General features: G+C 41.4%; 1 protein-coding gene across 5 annotated transcripts in view; it reads right to left on the bottom strand.

Annotated features, from left to right (window-relative positions):
• Positions 1-18493, bottom strand: part of LOC121655484 (signal-induced proliferation-associated 1-like protein 2) — a 78348-nt gene extending 59855 nt beyond the window's left edge. For 2 of the 5 annotated variants that reach the window (XM_042010169.1, XM_042010168.1), the window contains exon 1: positions 18328-18489. The gene's annotated coding sequence lies outside the window, so the exon portion shown is untranslated. Of the gene's footprint in view, positions 1-73; positions 291-18327 lie in introns of those variants that run through there. The other 3 variants (XM_042010166.1, XM_042010170.1, XM_042010167.1) reach the window with 3 other exon arrangements.
• Positions 18494-18928: the final 435 nt, after the last annotated feature.

The raw sequence follows: 18928 nt of genomic DNA, 5'->3' as shown, positions 1-18928 counted from the left end.
GCTCACACTTCATTCATAAAGTGATTTGTGAGAATATTTATAGTACAAACATGCAATACACCTTGTGAATTACCTCCAGCGTGTCTAAATTCCACTTCCAGATAATGCATTAGGATGACATCCATCAATAGAATAAAATTAGTGCTGCACCTCTGAAAGGATGACCTTTACATGCCAAGATTAACATAATTACTACCAGCAATCCATCAAGTTGGAGCTTAACCGCAGTCATGGAACTGGCGGTGTCAAATAATCACATTGACAAGGTATGCATCTGACAAAAAACCCCTCTTTTCTTGGGTTAGAATAAAGCTTGTATAAAAACAGCAAAGCAGTGGTAGTCCTGGCTGTGTGCTGTGCTGGAGTGAGCATGAGCCGACCTCCTCTGGGTTCAACTGAAAATGGGAGTCTCCTTCCCCGTTGCCCTGCCAGCTGGCTATCTGCCCAGCGCCTGCCAGGCAGCACACTGCCATTGTCCTTTAGTTGTTTCAGGGTGATCTGAGAATTAAAATAGACAGGACAACTGATTCTCCCTGTTTATTCACACTAGAACAAAGAACAAGAATAGTGATGAAAGTAAGCGCTCAATGCACCAAATAAAAACACTAAGAAGGCTGAAAACTTGGCAAAGAATAGAATAATCTCTATTTTAGTAAAACCTTAATGAGCACTGACAAATAGGATTAAATACAACAAATACTACAATGTTAAAAGAAATATGAATAATTGTGTTTTCACAAAGCACTAAGATGAGTGTCTGATAACAAATAGCACCAATACTGTACCCAAAAGACACATTCATAGTTTTAGATGTCACTACCTCAGTCTATTCATGTCTCACAGACTAAAAATCCTCAATGTTCCCAACAGAAGGAGGATGTGTTTGTTCTTGGCTGCTCCAGTGGAGCCCCGTGAACAGGGAGCACTGTGCCGTGGCCCTTCTCCAAAAAGGACCATCTGTCCCCCCTCCGAACTGGGCCTAGCCACACCAGCCCTCCCTGTTATGGTGGGGACAGAAAGAGACATGCAGGGTTGATGTGGCCCAGCAGGCCTCCAGAATAAACCACCACCTATTTCTATCAGCACACATCCCTCCCTCTGCCACTTCCCAGCAGCCCGCTGCTTTCCCAGCCACCTCCATACCAATGACAGCCTGTCGGCAGAGCACTCTCTCTCCCAGAGAGGGGGAGAAAAATGAGAAGTAAGAAGAGCGCTCGCATCTCACAAAATGAAAGCTGTTAAGAGAGCTGTGAGGTGCTCAGATCGAAGGCTCTGAGAAGATCCGTGTCTCTGCCCCTCTGATGAGGTCAGTCAGAGTCTACATCGCCACTTTATCGCAGGGAAATAGTGCAGCACAAGCGGGAAGTAGGTAAGCTGTGCGACAATGTTAAGGTTAAGAATAAACACGCTAAGGCAAACGCATTCACAAACACGCATCATCTGGGGAGCAGCATTAATACATTGTGACCAGCAAAGCAACCTCAGCATGCGTCAGTGCCCTGGACCATCTCTCAGTACTCTTACTCACTTCAGCAGTTCTCATTTTCTTTTCAAAGTTTGTTTGTTACACTCCATGTGGTGTTGCTGACAGAAATCTGTGTCATTTGTGAGATCATTTGGACCTCTGGGCTGCAGCTGCGAGCCCCACAGCCACACAGAACAAGGTTTAGTCAACCAGAGGATGTAAAGGGATGATAACTGCAGGGAAGACAGGAGTAAACATAGATCCAGATGAATCACCAGTTTATTCACCTCGCAAGAACTGCCTCTGCCAGAGACACACAACCATAAATTCTTCCTCTGATACACACCCCAGCCAAGACCAGTAAAAACACACTTGTTAAAACAAGACTCTGTCTCTTTTTGTTATCCTCATTTTGCAGACGCATGCAAGTAAAACCAACTTAATATGCAAAAACCAACAATAGATATCAGCAGCTGCTTACCTGATTTAAACAGTCCTTTTTCATCAGAGCCATAAAAGCTGAAAGCGAAGGACACAGAGTCCTGTGAGCTACGGTGGTAATGAGCCCACTGCAGAGATACTATCTCAGTGCATTAAATCCATCAGCCACTTGTTGAGTACAAGCCTCCCAAAAACACACACAAGAAAGAGATATCCAACACATTTTGCATGAGAAAGCCTTTGAAATCAGCAGCAGCTCCACAACACTTCCTTCTACTCCGACATGCAAAAAAATACTTTGGTAAGAAATGCATTAAAAAATAAGGAGAGTAAAAGAAAAGTCTGGAAACCATTGGGAAGTCAATTTAGTGAAATGCATACAGCTGCCCCTTAATGCACACAACCCCTCCACCCCCCCACCCCCCCACCCCCCCCCCACCCCCCGTGACAAAGCTACCAACAGCTGAATGAGCCTGCAGCATTAGCATATGTAAGGGAAAGTAGGTGGCTGAGCTGGAGGGGTCAGGGGGAATGCTGAGTGTTGGTGGTGGGGGAGGGGGTATAGACCGTGACATTCAAAGCTTCTCTAGCTGACAGGAAGGATGAGGAAAAAAATGGAGGGGGTATCTATTGTTCCCAAGAAAAGATCCCCAGGTCAAGCCTGTGACCTTCCAAGTTTCTTGCAATAGCTGACATTTTGAGCAGCGGGAGATGGAGGAATCCACTTATCCAATCCTGGTCCTGTGAGCTAAGGGCTGGTACAAAGGTCTGTCTGACAAACAGCAGCCATGACCACCTTAAATATCCTGAGATATGCGGAGAGAAAGGTCCAACCACCAATAAGGATCACCCCATTTTCCAAACTGGTAACCCTTCCATCCAAATGCCACATGCTCGACACTGCCTGTTTACACCTTCAACAGATGACGGAACAAATATAAAGGAGCTATGGAAGGAAAATACATGGACAACTCTACGACGCACCTCTTTCCACATCAACTGCAAATAGATGCGTGTTTGAGGGTTTATATTTACCAGGATGAAGACTTAGAACTGAAGATGAATGACAAATGTGTTGTCTCACATTGTCTGATAAAAGATGCAAGTAAAGACTGAAGATGACAGCTTTTAACACAAAATGTCAGTCAACAGTTTGACCAGATGCTTTTTGTTAGTGGAAGTTGCCAGCTGTCAGCTTGTTACTATGAGTGTTTGTGGATAAAATCTGTCAAAGAGCAAATAAAATGTCACTGCTGAGATTGCTTCAGAGGCTCCTTGGAGCAAGTTACCTTTAACTACCACAGGGTAGCTGCTGGATGGACAATTTAGAAATAAACTGTGTTTGTATGGCACATGTATGTGAAGCCAGTTATATCAGAGGAAGTCAGTACTTCTTGGACAGATGATCGGCTAAATAAAAAGTAGCTCTGTGAATCAAAAGGATGATTTGATGATATAGTACCCCTCTTGTAAAAGCTGCATAATTGAGTTTCAGGCAGCCTAATTGGAAAAACATTTTTTTAAAAAAAACTGTCATTCTAGCCACTTCCTGATGGCTGCTTTGCTCTGTCTGTTTCAGGTTGGAGCCGGGAATGTGTTAATAGCAGGAAATGACAGACTTTAATCAAGCTGAATGAATGGCAGCAAGTACAGCTTTTTGTGCCACAGTCGGCTTTGATCCAGCCTCTGCAGGCAGGTTCTCAGCTTTGATTTGAGGTAAGGGGAAGGAAAGAGTTTTATTTGAAGAGTGGGAAACCCCAGGAGGTAACACTTAAGAATTCTTGTCACTGCATCCCTGCAAACAGACAAACTATTCATCAGCCTACACATATGTTTAACAGGGCCTGTGGAGAAGCACACACCACAAACAGTGCTCTTTTGCACATGGACGACCATCCCCGATGGATGGGCAATTTACATACCGAGGGCAGTCATTACACAAACGAATACACATGCAAAATGACCTACATTTACAAAAGCTAAAACAACGTTTTTCACAGCTCGTGTTTCAACCTCTGCAGAAAGAAACTCAACTGGCTGAAAGAAATATACAGATTTTGGCTTATTTGGCTAAAGGCTATTTAACATAAGATTAAATAAAATAAAGAGAGAGCACTTTTAGTGATAGCTCATTTTTGTTGTAGCAGCTTCTTTCATTTACATAAAAACTTACATGGAAGATGGGAATATGTAGCCATTACAGAGTTTCTGTAGCTTTGTGAGCTCCCTTTTGTGATACTGACTTACTGAAAAGTTTTATGCTGGATGGCTGAAATCAGAGTGTATGTTTTTCTTTGTCAAAAGAGAGAAACACCAAAGCACCTAACAGTCACATTAGCCTAGTTAAGCTAAGACAACTTTAGAATATCTTAGAAACACATTCATACATAGTTTCTACACCAAAAGTAGCTTCACAAAACAGTTTTCCCCCTAAAAATGCAGGTGTATTGTCTAAAACAAACCAGTTAAATTCTTTCCCATTGCCAGTAACAGTGTGTTAGACCAGCAGTGACTTTCTGAAACAAGCAGGTAGGTTTATTATTTTTACTGGACAGTGAAATACATCCCTTTGCTCTCCAAAGCCAAACGTGGGCAAAATTAGTTGTTTATTTTATTTTTTCTAAAGTCTAAAAATGGAAATATTTACAATTATATATTCTACATGCATCCAAACTGTCAAACAACATTTCTGGTGATCCTTGGGAGTGTCTGAGGGAATCATTAATCAAACTAGGAAATTGGGAATATGTGTTGAAACCTCAGTGGAATACTTGAGCTAACATTCTTCTGATTAAAATATATGTAAACACATTTTTCAAACCCAAATGGTCTCAGTAGTTTAGCCTCTTTGCTTTTCACAACAACCCTGAGGGGGACTTCTGTCACTCTGCGGGCACCCGAAAAGACAACTTAGCCACAGAGGCATGCAACATGATTCCACCAAACCAGTTAAAACAGCACAATGTGGAAAGAAACAAATGGTATTTGACCAATTGCTTCCACAAGGGGATGTTTAATATCCCACAGGGAACGCAGGGCAATAGTATCTGCTTAGATTGAGCTCTTTTTCATGGTGGGTGTGACAATGTTGCCAGGCATGCGATGCATTTGCTGTCCAGTATTTTTAGTCCTGCTGATAACAGCATGCTTTGGTAAGACAAGTTTCTCTTAGTTATGCAGAGTGGGATAAGGGGTGTTAAGGGAAATGGGTTTGTTCCTCCTGCAGAGAGGAAAGCAGGAAAAGCAGCTGGCAGGCAACAGACAAACACAATATCCTAGAATGTCACCTCCCCAACCCACCTCCTCTCCTCTCCATCTTGCCTCCTCTTAGTTTTTCTAAATCTGTTGTCTAATACATTGCCTCCACTATCCATCCATGCCACTCCATCTCTACAAGAGGAGGAGAGGGAAAGAGAAGGGGGTAGCAGACACATGAGGTGAGGGGGGGAGTGAAGAGTAAACAGTGGCTTCATGCGCATCACTTTCTGTTGTTGCTAGGCAACTTTCTCTGCATATGACAGCCTTGAATGACAGCAGACTTCTCTTCTACACAAAGATGGAAAGTTTAGGGAGGGAAAGGAGAGAGGAGCAGCGAAATGAGTCGTGATCTGGTGAATTCAGGAGAAGACACATTGTTGCTTCTGGCAGTTTGATGCAATACAAACATAACAAAACACAACACACACACATGAAAAGAAAAGAAAAAAGGAAAGAAAAGAAAATACAAAGTGGATGAGCATACCAGGCACATATGATGTCTACCAAACCAACAAGAGCTCATGAGAGACATCTAAGAAGTAGTATAATAGCTGAGGATAGAAACTTAAAATCAACTGACCCCCCCCTCACAAATCACTATAATTTTGCTAGTGGGGTCTTCACGTGAAACTAGGAGGAAACTACTGCTGGCTGATCTAATGACACAGCAAAGAGATTGTTACTAATACTGTCACCACAAGCTACTCTAATATATTTTGCAAAACGTTGTCAGAAATCAGTATCTCTATTTTGCAAGCAGTACAGATATATTTTATCAGTAGGGGAAGTAACATGGGTTTTAACAACTGCATGAGCTGAAAGCAGAATATGAATAATCGCTGGCTGAAGAGCTGCTTTTCATTGGAAGTTTTGCAGGATAGTGTGTGCTGGATGCTAGTTCAGAGGTGATGCACCACTGATCTGTGCAGAGGGAGCATGCTAAGGAAGGTTAACACTGGAAACCACAGAATTAACTGCAGAGTGGGCAGTGTCACCAGTATTGTTATACAGCTGCAGAGGATGCCAGATGTCTGAGGCACAGTTGGGTAGAGAAGTGGAAAGCAACATTTCCAAACAAGCAGTTTAACAAGAGCTAAATCCCTGGATGCATCCACCTGTTGGCGCTTTGTGGGTACTTAGAATGAAAGTCAACTATAACTACAAAACTGAAACAAGATAAGCTAAATACAAAAATAACATTATATATATATTTTATTTGATTTTTTTTTAAGTGGAGTCCGTGGCCATCTGGAGTGTATGTTCCAGTAGAGCAACTTTTCTGTGTAATTAATAAGGCTCTCCAAAGGGAACAGTCTGATTAAGTGAAAACTCATCTTATTCTCAACAGGCAGTGTTTCCAGAGCTCAGAGAGGAATGGCTCTGATAGAATTCCTGAGAACCAGGCAGCCCTGGTTTGCACTGCAGCTGGCATTTCTTTTATGGAGTCACTTTCAAAGCTTTTCCCCCTACAAGTGGCATCAAAAACATCTGTTCTCAGGGCTGCCACCCACATGAGAGATTGCCCAGTGCTGGCAGGATGGCCTGCAGATGTAGGTAATAACTGACATGCAAATGCACATGTAAAGCCCCAGACAGCCACAATGTGACAGCTAAGATAACAGCACAGTAAGAGTCACACAGGATAAAAGGAGAGGGATGGAGAAAAGACAAATAGAGAGAGAAGGCAGAAGGACTGGGGAATAATGACTGCACTGAAAGAAGAACCGTAAAGAAGACTGAAAAGAAAGAAACTAAATAACAAGATGTTGTAGTGGAGCAGGAGCATGATAAGTAGTAATTCAGAGGCTGTGTCTCCTGGCAAGATTAAAAGTTGTGCAATGATACTGAATTCCAGACCAATTTGACCTCCATCCAGTTCAAGGGAGTCCTGTTAGTGGAGGGGAATGGTAATGCCTGACAAAGTAGCAGTGGCACCACTATATTTAAGACTGCCGTGTCCAGTTTTGTGAGATGCACTCAGGTAGTACTGAAAGCAGAGTAAAAACACTGAGCGTTATTAAGGCGAGTGTGTTTCAGCCCTGTAAAAGGGGAATCTAGTTGAGAGAGAGTGGATAGAGGGAGGGAAATGGTCTGAGTTATTTCCATTCCCTCAGCCCGTTTATGGAAACATTATGGGAGTAAGGTTCAGTTCTCACGGAGCAGGAAAAGATTTGGTAAGTGAGCGGGTAAGATTGAGAGACAGGATTATGTGAAGGGGTGAGTGAAAGAGAGAAAGGAGAAGTAGAATGCTGCTTTTAGCCATTTTCTCTGGAAAAGGTTGTGCTCTGTGTGTGTCCTTCATTGTGTGGTTCTCCCCCTGGCAAAGGCCACAAAAGCCTCCATTTATCTATCCTGAGCATCTAGCCTTATTGAGAAAAGACTCTGAAAGGCGGGCAGCCATCACATGTGCCAGGGTGACATGGCTTTTCCCTTGTTAACACTTCAGTTTTGCACCCAGAGCACCCAACACAATCTCCACCAGAGTGAGGGATTACTCCTGCCGACAAACGGGGGGGAAGGAAAAGTAGTACATCTGTTCTATATATTTGCATTTCTTTGGCTGAGATCACAATGCACCACTTGACTCGATGGAAGGCGAACATTCCCAGTCAAGCATGAGAAACCCACCCCATCAATGAGACTTTTTTCCACCCTTTGGTTTCTTTAGCTGGGGTAACGACACATCACAAGGAGCAGCTTGCACAAAACACAATATCTCAACTCAGAGGCGGACAGGCACACTTTATTCACTATTCTTGCTCATCAGTTTCCTTTTACTTGATGTTCTCAGGATTAGAAATGGGACCAAGTTCAATTTTGGGACATTGCAATGTGTGCTATTCAGCAATCAGCGGCTCTAATTGCAGAGTGAAGAATTTTCTACATCTCTAGCATTGAGGCCCAACAGCTGCATCTGGCATGGCATGTGGTGGGTGTGTTATGGGAGGCGTGGCAGCTAAAAGGGTGTCAAAGGCTAACCTCCTACTGAGGTACCACCCACACACGCATGCACACCTTTGCAAAAGCACACACAAATGCACTCAGTGTTGCAACCAAATGTGGGCGCTTTTGTCTCCCTGAATACCTTAATATAGTTAATAATACACCAAAGCATTAGGGGGAGTGCTGTTTTTAAAAATTTGCCACCCTCTGTGCTGTCACTCACCATCCTTGATCTCTCTGATTCAGATTTAGAGAAGAGCTGCTACTAATGAAAAGGGGGTAAAAAGAACATAACCATTAAAAACAATAAAAAATAGTGACAGAAGAAGAGAATGTGAATGTTTCTGCATGTCCCTATTCTAGTCCCTTCCTCGTTCTTACCATCCCCCTTCACTTAATGGAGAAAGTGTCTAGGAAAATGGCCGGAGATGAATTCGCTTTTTCCTCCAGGAGCCAAGTGCACTGATCCGACGCAACGTGATGGTCCTTTGACCTTTAGAACGATCAAGGCCAACAATCTGATGAGGCATTCTTAGGAGGGGGCAGGGTGAAATGCAAACATCCCAACACTCAGAAGGAGAATGGTTCCAATTCAAGACACTGCAGTTTTTTCATTCACTGGTGAATGCACTTGGACTTCTTTTGACATTAATATTTATGCATTTCAGAATGCCTTACAAAGCGCTGGAGTTAAGACCCCTTAATGTACTTCAAACTCAGTCAAGCAGAGATCAGGCACAAGATGGGAAATGGGCACAGGAAGGTGTCTGTCCTTTAACACAGTGCTGGCCAGGATTTACAACAGCATCCCAAATAAGCACAGATTTCCTTATCTCTCTGCTGCAGCATGCTCCACGTAATGTCACAAAGATGGAAGCGTTTGGAAAAAACACCAGGCACTGGCAACGGTATAACCTGTATCAGCTCGATGGAGAAGAGGAACAATTTTAGTCGATTGCAAACATAATTTCCAGCATGGTTTAGGAAGATAAATGACTCCCACAGACTGTTGCTATAAACAAAAACTTTGTTGGTAGGTCTGCTTAATAACAGTTACAAATAGTCCATTAACACTTTGTTTAAATCGACTGGGTAATGTTTGTGTCTGGCCATGAAATACATGGATTCCTATCATTACGGTAAGCCTTCGGAAACCACCCATACTAATACTTTTCAATGTTAAATCAATAACAAACACAGTCCACTATGAGACCCCTGGGGTAAGAAGTTAGATGTCTTATACAGCAAAACTTATGGAAAAGCCAACTTGACAAAAGATCACATTTGTATCGCAAAGGTCATGAGCATTTTTATTTATTTATTTATTTATCTGGCGAAGAAATAAAGCAAGAATTTAAGAAAAAAGCAGCAGGAACTGGCCTGGTAGGAGGCTTGACCTAGAAAAGAATATAAAGTTCTCTCTTTAGAAAACCCAAGACTCAGGCTGCCTTTCTGTGAAAATTAAACTAAATGACAGGAAACAATTAAGCAACCTTAGAAGCAGTTCATCTTTTTTTTTTCTTCATGAGCATATTCTCTGTTTATGTAAACAGCATGTAGAGCAAACAATAGGGCTGCACAATGTGCATTGATAGACTGGCTAGTAATGCAAATGGAACATGGAACGTGCTAATCTGGCGAAAGCTGTGATGTTCAAAGATGGTTTAGATAAAAAGAGTGAAGTAGCAGCATGACAGAATGGGCTTGGAGAAGAACTACATTACAATGTAATATATCCATCACCATGTTGACAGCCTAATTCAACCTTTGACCTTTGGTGTTTGTGTGTTTCTCCTAAACACTGAATTATCTCGACTCAGATGAGAGCAGTGTAATTACACAGCGGCTCCTTTGGTCAGATACACAGCACCTGGCTGTGCATCCTGCACTTGTGTGTTCACTGTGTTTTGGCTGAGGCCCATTTAGCTCAACATTGAACTGTATGTGGCCCCACAGTCCTGTTTACATTTCAAAGAGCTTCCAAAGGCTTCCAGTAAACATGGCCTCGGGAAGGTAAGCACTGAATGAACACACAGTGTAGCTGCTGGCCATTGTAAGAATTACATACACAAAGATCTCTTGCTGGGATCCTAACATAGTGTCTGGGACTCCATTTGCCTGATTGCGTTATGTAATCTTCTTTTTCTTGTGCTCTTTCATCTTTTAAGGCAGTAAACTCACATACAGGCTGGCATTCAGCACTGCCCCTCTGGCCCCGAATCCCACATTATCCCACCCCCCATGGATAACCTCCAAACATCCACAGCAGCTTTCAATACACTTTGCCAAAGAGGAGGAGGGGAACAGTTGATCTCCACACTGACAGACAGTGAGATTACAGAAGCAAGAGAAAAGGAGGGGGAAAAAAAAAAAATCAGGCCACTGTCACTCTAGATCATTATCCTCCGTCAACAGTCTTTACAATCACATAAAAGGAAGGCTAGTCAAAATGATGTGGTAAAAGAGAGTGGTAGAAAAAAGTGAAAGTGAAATGGAATATACTACTATACCTTTGAATTAGTTCTGCTTGGCTGGGCTGGTGCTCCTTAAACACATCATAACGCTGCAGCAGCCTCAAGTATAGGGAAAGGCCCGGCCGACTGCCAGCCATGCACATTTCAGCTCCTTTCTGCTTTAGCGTTCCCCATCTACTTTTTGTAAAAGGGTTTCCCATACACACCAACTGCAGCATCTCAGGCTTGTCTAAAATATTCACAGAGAACTATATCTCTGAACACACAAAGGACAGGCCACAGGCAAGAGTGTGGGCATTTCTGTGCCTTAGTAAGTGCCTAAAAAACAACTTGGTAATGTTTCTGGTTAATCATGTGTATGATTCAAAAGTACAGCCCAAACCAAATAAGTGAACAAGCAATAAGTCAGCTCTGCACAGTGGGACTGATAGTGGGCAGTAAAGGGATCTTAATGTAAGAAAAGTGCCCCCCCCCCACTCAGTGAAAACTATCTTGTACACTCATGTAATATGTTTAGATTACTGCTGATAAATATTGCGTTGAGTCATTTGATGCAGGACTGTTACTAAGCCTAACTGTATCAATGCAGACAAAGCCAGATGTTACTGGATTTTTATTTTCTTGTCCCATGTGAAGGATGGAAAAAAAGCAACAAATGGATCATATATTATAGTGGCATCTAATAAAATTAAACCACTTCATGTCAATGCATTAACCAAAATGAACAGGTATTTGATATTATTGTATCAAAGAACCAAATATATATATATATATATATATATATATATATATATATATATATATATATATATATATATATATATATATATATATATATATATATATTTTTTTTTTTTTTTTTTTTTTAAAAAGTCCATTTCTACTGACTAGTTGGAAGAAGGGTAGTGGTATGGGCTACACTGCTAGTGGTCATAATTTAGCAGAAGAAGTAGTTGTCCAGTTATGTTAAAAAAAAGGTTAGCTAATTGGTCTATAGGTACTTTTAGCTAACACTTAAATTATTTTTAAAGCTTTTCTCTTTACCAAAATGCAATTATACAATCAGAGTAATACATTACATCACACCACTTCAGAATTCACACCAAAATGAAAAAAAAGTAACAGCACAAATTTGTTATAACTAGCAGATTCCAAGGACAACTAAACTCATTATTTTCTGATTTATGGACCAGCGGGAACACAAACAAGAATAACATCCCCCTCCCAATATGTCTCAGCAGCGCTTTTAAAAAACACAATAACAGACTACAGACCATGACTAGACTTTCTCATTTGTCTCATGTCAGTGAGCTGGCGACATGAAAGGAACCAACAAAAACAGACACTTTCTCACAGCTGATAAAGGATTGTTCAGGAGAAAGTTCCTTCCTGGGAAAGAGGCTGATACACAGAAATCCCGCAAATTTCTGCGAACAAAGTACAACAACTCCCAAACACAAAACAGCCAATGGAAATGTTCAAATTCTCCAAGTTAACATTCAGCTCATGATATTTTTATTGTCTTATTTCTTGCTGCTTAACTCTATTGCATGAAGTAATCCTGCCTCTGTACCATCCCATTAAATTAAATTTTATTTATAAAGTACAAACTCGCATGCAGTCTATCGTCTGAGGGCACTTTACAGAAAAGGTCAAGTCCAATTTTACAAAGAGACCCCAAAAATTTCATCTACTAATGTAGATTAAAATAAATTATAGTACTTTCTGCTCAGTAACAGTGCAGAAGGACCGCAGTGTAATGGTGAGGTTAAGTGAAGGATACTGGCCCCAGCAGCAATGCCCCAGTGGTTCACACACAAACATGCAAACACATTAAAGATGAGCATCTGTCACGGCTTTGCTCCATTTGAGTTGTTAATTATGACTATCCTCTATCTGAAGCAAGTCGGTGTAGTTTTAAGCTTTGAAGCAAATCATCTGCTGGATATTTGATCTTTGGTTTACCCGAAGTAAGTTCTGACAGCCAAGTGTGCAGATGCTTAAGTTTCATGCCTTCTTATACCTCCATTTTATTTGAGGTAACTATTATGCAAATATTTTTTCTGACATTTAAAGAAACATATATCCAAAGCTATTAACCTCATATTTAAAACAAAATCATAAACAAACCATTAAATGGTGAAATAATTCCATCTAGCTGCACAACCATGAAATAAGTGACTGTTTTCATAATTATATTCCTCTTATATGTGGTTAACGTCCCATGTTTGACACATAATGTCCAAGCAGCCTGGACTCTGGCTGCTTTATCCACACCCAGTTATGCCCATCTTTTTAAGCAGACCCTTTTCTTTTCGCTACAGTAGGAAGGAGGTATGCACAGCGGCACTAAACCAAATCCCTTCTTATCTCCCATTGGAGGCTGGCCACAACCACAGAACTCAGTTCTCCCAGTTGTATGGATCTGCTGGGGGGGACACAGGCTGAGTTAACCCCATGGGTCACTGCTGGTCCTTGGATTCTGTGGCCACGGGGTTAATGACTGACCAGCACCCATTCTCTTCATTGTAGACCAGTGACAGACAAGCAGACAAAACATGTGGGAGGGTGACCAACCTTCGGTGGCCTTTTCTCCAACATTCCTGATATGGACTCTAATGAGTTCCTAAGGGAACAGTGGGTGCAGACATAATTCATCTTGGCAAGACATGTTTTCCCTATATGCTTAACGACTGCAAGGCAACAGTGCATGAACATTATGGGTTCTTTTTTTGTTTTGTTTTTTTTTTTGTTTGCTGGTGGTAGTGTGGAGTGGGTGATGTTCCTTTTTTTATCCCAGAAGACAGATATTTGACAATTATCTTTAGCATATGGAGTACTTAAGATCTTCTTCCAAATGAAACGCAGTCTTACATCTGTGTTGGCTGTTTAGACCACTTGAGCAAACCACTAACAAGCAGTAAAGATCAAATGTAGTTCTGTCTGTCATGTGTGCAACATGGAGCTTAATCCAGAAAATGCTGACGAGTCAACAGGTCAATGGGAAGGTTAAAGCTGGTTTAAGCTGGCTGTCATGATGTCTTGATGACAAACAACACAGCTATGATCCCTGATGTGTGGTATGATTTATTGTAATACTGGTTACTCACAAAGTCAAAGGGGCTTCAAAACAGCTTCAGTCAGGATAAAGAGAAGGATTGTTGTGACCAAAGTCATCAGATGCTCAACCTGTTCAATTAAGATCTTGTTTTTGGTTGCCTTTAAGTATTAATCTAATCAATCTCATTTCTCAAAGAATTTTAGATGTTTTTACAAATCCATTCAACCAAAACTGAACATCATAGAGATGATGCCACATGCACAGTAGGTCAAATGCTAGCTTGAATCAGGAGGTGTTTCTCTCGGTTACTTCATCATAATGTGAATGAAGACGTAGAGCATTTGCAGAAGTATATTAAAGCCTTTAACAGTGTGAACATGTCTGAGCAGGCAATGATGGCAAGGTCAGCTATCAGGAGGCTAAAATTTTTAGCCCTTATTTTGCCCCCAATTCCAACCTATTTGACAGGGTTCAGAAGTTTGACTCTGCGCTGCCAGAGATTGACAGTGTAGCAGGGGTGCAATCAGTATTTGACATGTCATCATATCATCCTCTCCACACAGCAGCTTTCCCTCAAGCTAAAAACCTGATTTTTTTTTCCACCCTCAAATGTGCCTGACGTGACAGTGAGACTCTCTGCGAGAGGCAAAAAGGTGGCAAGCAACAGGGAACCGATTCAAGATGTTTTCCTGAGATGGTGAAACAGCTATTTTGCTTAATTTGTCTAAGCTAGTAAGAACACCATGAAGATGGTGAATTTTCTTTTTCCTTAAAATCCATGGTAAATATAATTACCAAATTTCTTAGGAAATGTTTTTAAATAAATTCTTCATCTGTGTTTAAACCACTGTGCCTACTTAAACACAAAAGAGTAAATTAACCAAGTATAGATCTACTAAACAAAAATCAATAAAGCAGTGAAGTGGTACATGAGGACTCCAATCCACATATATAGCCATGGCAGACATCTCATTTAAAGTTTTGACGTAAAAAGTGGAAATATGGCACCAGGAGGAGGCCATTTGGTCTTGTTGTTGTTCACAGAGATGAATGGTAGCATATGCCAGCGCCTGAGCAAGCTGAGCAATACCATTACACACTGATTTTATGTGCGGCACAGACAAAAATGATAAATAACACTAGGAGAACCAACACTCTGATATGGACGCAGTAAGAGCAGCAAGGTTGTTATAACATCCAATTCTGAAGGCTAATATGGTTGCTTTTCATTAAAACATCAAAAATAGGTACCGTCAGCACTGAATTAATTCTCGTGTTCCTCAGAGAGAAGTTTTGACTGCTCGAATGATAAAGGTTGCTTATTGTGTTTTACATGCTGCATGTTATGTTAACTTTCCACAGTAAGCCACACACGTCCATCTCAAACATTCATCATGTGTCACAAGTAGGGCTGCAACTAACGACTATTCTGATGGTCGATTAGTCACCGAATATTGAAACGACTAGTCGACCAATCGGATTATGTATCTCATGATTATTATATATGGATCTTATTTCACTTTCAGCTTTGAAATCTTGCATGAGGTTGTTAAGTAAGTCCGACGTGCCTCCTCTTTAAATGTTCGAGCTTTGCAGACGTACTTCCGTGGTACACAAGGTCCGCTTTACAAATCTCACATGTATTTAATTTATTTTGTAAGTTTAACGTGAAGTTATCACAGACTTTTAACGTACTCCGCCGCGGTTTTCCTCCCTGGTCCGCCACCATATTTTTCCCCTGGCGGACTTTATTGCATGTGCAACTCTCAGCAGAGATTAAAAAAAAAAAAAGAGGACGATGTCTCACTCTGTATTTTTTCCCCTCTTTGCGCATGTGCATTGTGCAACTCTTAGCAGAGATAGGATTAGAAGACGATGTCTCACTCTGTAGTTTTTTTTTTTTTTTTTGCCGACAATAGTCAACGGCTAAATTCGTTGTCGACTATTTTTATTGTCGACTATTGTCGACAACGCCGGCTAATCGTTGCAGCCCTAGTCACAAGGGATGAATTCATGAAAAAAACAGCATCCTAATGACTTCATCTATGCTTCCCCTAACAGGCATGAGTGGGTTTAAATCCTTTCACAAATCCAGACTGCAATCAAAACAAAGGCTGGCAAAATGATGAGGAGAAAAACTGGCTTTCAAAACAGGAGCAAGTAGCATGTGATCCCCTGTCTGCGGGTTAGTTGGTTTTGAAGCAACAGGATTTGGTTGGGGAGGCCTATTGTGACTCTTGGCTAGCCAGACAGTCAGCCGGTCAGCTGGCACACCCCAGACCAGGTTTTCCTGATCCACGTCACATGCATGGGATGTGGGATCTGTTAGAAATGAACACTTCACATGGTTTGGCATGCTTCTGTGACACAATTTCTTTACATTCTAAAGAAAAAAAGTCCAAACCCAAGAGCTTGAGCAGCTTTTCTCCTTTTAGTTTCCTCAAAATCATGACAAGTCAGCACAGTGGTAGAAAAGCACCGTGAGAACAGAAACACACAAGGGGAAGGATCACATGACCAGTGTTGTGCGCCTCAGTGTGAGTTTTGCAACATGAAGACTGAAATCATACTATGACTAAGTCATTTGTGTAGTAGCAGTAGTAGATTCACAGCCAATTTCTTTGTCACCAGCCAAACATAGGGGCTGTAACCCTAGCAGGGCGTCTCCAAGCCCACAGACCAGAAGACATCCTAAACAGCTCTGCAATGATAACAACTGGATATGGCCTGTGGGCATGTCACAGGAAGCTGTCTCCCCTCCAAACCTGACAGGTGCCTTATTGTTCCGCTGAGTACACTTTGTGCACAAAACTTTGTTTTGAAAGACATATCTATCCGGCTCAATTACCCATTGTCTGATTATTCATGCAGAAGATGCTGACAGAAATAGACGAGAACATATTTCTTCTTTAGGGCCCTCTCTGCACCCTCCTAATGACACAATACAACACATCTCTATTGAAGCCAAGATTGAAAGCCTTGGCCTGGTGCTGCAATTACCATGGCTGCTGAGTAAGAGTCCCCCTAAGAGTGTGCTGCTGCCAGTGGGTGAGATGAGATACCTAGGAAGCCTCATTTTCATTAACATTGTGGAAAATCTTGTCTTTAATCCATCTTTTATCTGTCTTTATCCAAATCTAGGCTCTTTTGCATTAACATGCCAGGAATACAAAACACAATGAGGAAAAGCTTAGATTCCAATGAGATTGAAAAAATGGGTTAACTAACAGATACATGCACAAGGTGGTGGTGGGGGGGCAGATTAATGGGTTTGTTTTCCACTTTTGGGCATTGCAATACCAAATTTTTCATACAGATGTCTTTATGGTCATTCAGGTTAGTGGTCAGCTAAAACCTCCCTGCAGTGCAAAGCAATAGAAGCTGGAGTTTAGCCAAGGATTTCAAGTGTCAAAGGAAAAACAACGTTAAATGTTACTGCAGTCCATTGAGCGGCTTAGTCATATTAAAAACACTCCTGTGCCTACTTAGTTCAGCACATTTCCACAGAAAACTTAATCTTTCCCAGACATAAAACCATGAGAAAAATAATGGTGTGTTATTGATCTTTATGCTCCAGGAGCTGAGAACTCTCCATGCTTGATCTGTTCAGATGGGAGCTGTAAAATCAAAAGGAAATAAATCCAAAAGGAGTGAAAATGAAGCAATGGAAACTTTCATTAACAGTCAGTAGCACCTAGTTGTGTCTGCAGCCTATTTTTTTCCCTTTATTGGGAATTTTGTTTGTGTGGAGGCTAAACTTCCTGCAGGAAGACGACAAAGGATATGGTGCTGGAAGACAAACAATATTTGACTTAAATCTCCCAAAGGAGTACACAGTACAGTCAGTTTGAGTTCAATGAACCACAGAAGCAGTCAGCAAAAAGGCAAGATTGTATATACTTTGTATAAGCATGCGACAGATATTATTTATAAATAATCCAAACAAGTATGACGTTAGGGGGAAAGTAGTCTTTGTCTGAGCATACAAGGAAGGTCTGATAAATACAGGGGAAAAACATCCAGTAAACACCTAACACAACAGCAAGTTGCTTGCATAATTAAAAAACGTGTCCCAGGTGGGGCCTCACAGCAAAATTAAACACGGCCTGTGAGAATAGAGCTGTGGGCTTTACTTTCAGTAGACATGTGAGGCTTTATTACCTACGACCAGGTGGACAATGATGACTTTATCGCCCCCCAACGTTTACAATGAAGCACGCCGCCGAATAAATTCATTCAAAAAAACGTTCAGGTCCGTCTACTTCTCCAACACGCGCACACGCGCCAGCACTTCTACCTCTATCATTAAAATATAATGAAACCATGTCGTCTGTATTCAGGACTATTACTATAACAGTAAACCTATTTTGTCATGGTCTTTGATAAACAGGAATCAAGTTTAAATGACCCACACATAACTCACGTACACTTTACGAAAAGACACAAATACGCTAAGAATAGACTACAGATGAAACACAATATCTTCATGTTCCTTTACGTCCCTCGCTTACATTACATCAGCTTCGTAGCCAGAGAGAAACTTTATCCTTTGTGCTTTCTCTTACCAGCGACATGCCTGCTTTCCTGTACTCACTGAGCGTATCGCTCCCCACTTTCAACTAGAACCTCTACTTTTTACTTTGTTGGTCGGTTTCACATTTAGGGGAAAAACATTCAGGGTTTACCTCAAATTGTGTGCGGCGTCCTGTCCAGGTTGTTTACGATGTTATTTATCCTTAAGGGTAAAAACCAGCACAGACTGTGGCAGTCGCTCCGACATCTCCCTCTCTCAGTCTCAGCCTCCAGACTGAAGTAATACGGACCATAGCGATATCCATCCAGCACCTATCTCCGTGATGACAACGCGCAGGGAGAAAGACTCCGCCCACCCCACGCTTGGGAAAAACTCACTTCAGTGTCCACGACTCTATTGTTTTACACGTGTTTGCCGCTTGATAGGAATAAAACTATAATCGATCAACTAGGAGAATAATTAGGCTGTCATGTAAACAAAGCAAGGCAGCCTTAGTGCCATTTACCACCACAGGACTACTTTGTCCAAGCCCTACAGTGGCACCATCTGGTGAAATGCAGAAAAGTTGCTCCCCTAAACTATGTAAATAAACTGCCATCCTCATAAGTGTTTTCTTCTTTGCTTATGATGTCACTATTTTGTTCTCTCTTTCTCTCTCTGTCCTTACGCTGAAAAAAGTCTTAAACATTTACCTCAACTGCTAAATGTGTATAATATTAGGGGAAAAAATAAGAATTTGCTAAATTAGCAAC

The sequence above is a fragment of the Melanotaenia boesemani genome, chromosome 16, assembly GCF_017639745.1.
Source record: "Melanotaenia boesemani isolate fMelBoe1 chromosome 16, fMelBoe1.pri, whole genome shotgun sequence".
NCBI lineage: Eukaryota > Metazoa > Chordata > Actinopteri > Atheriniformes > Melanotaeniidae > Melanotaenia > Melanotaenia boesemani.
The sequence above is the reverse complement of the archived record's forward strand: the minus strand, read 5'-3'. Positions and strand labels throughout refer to the sequence as shown.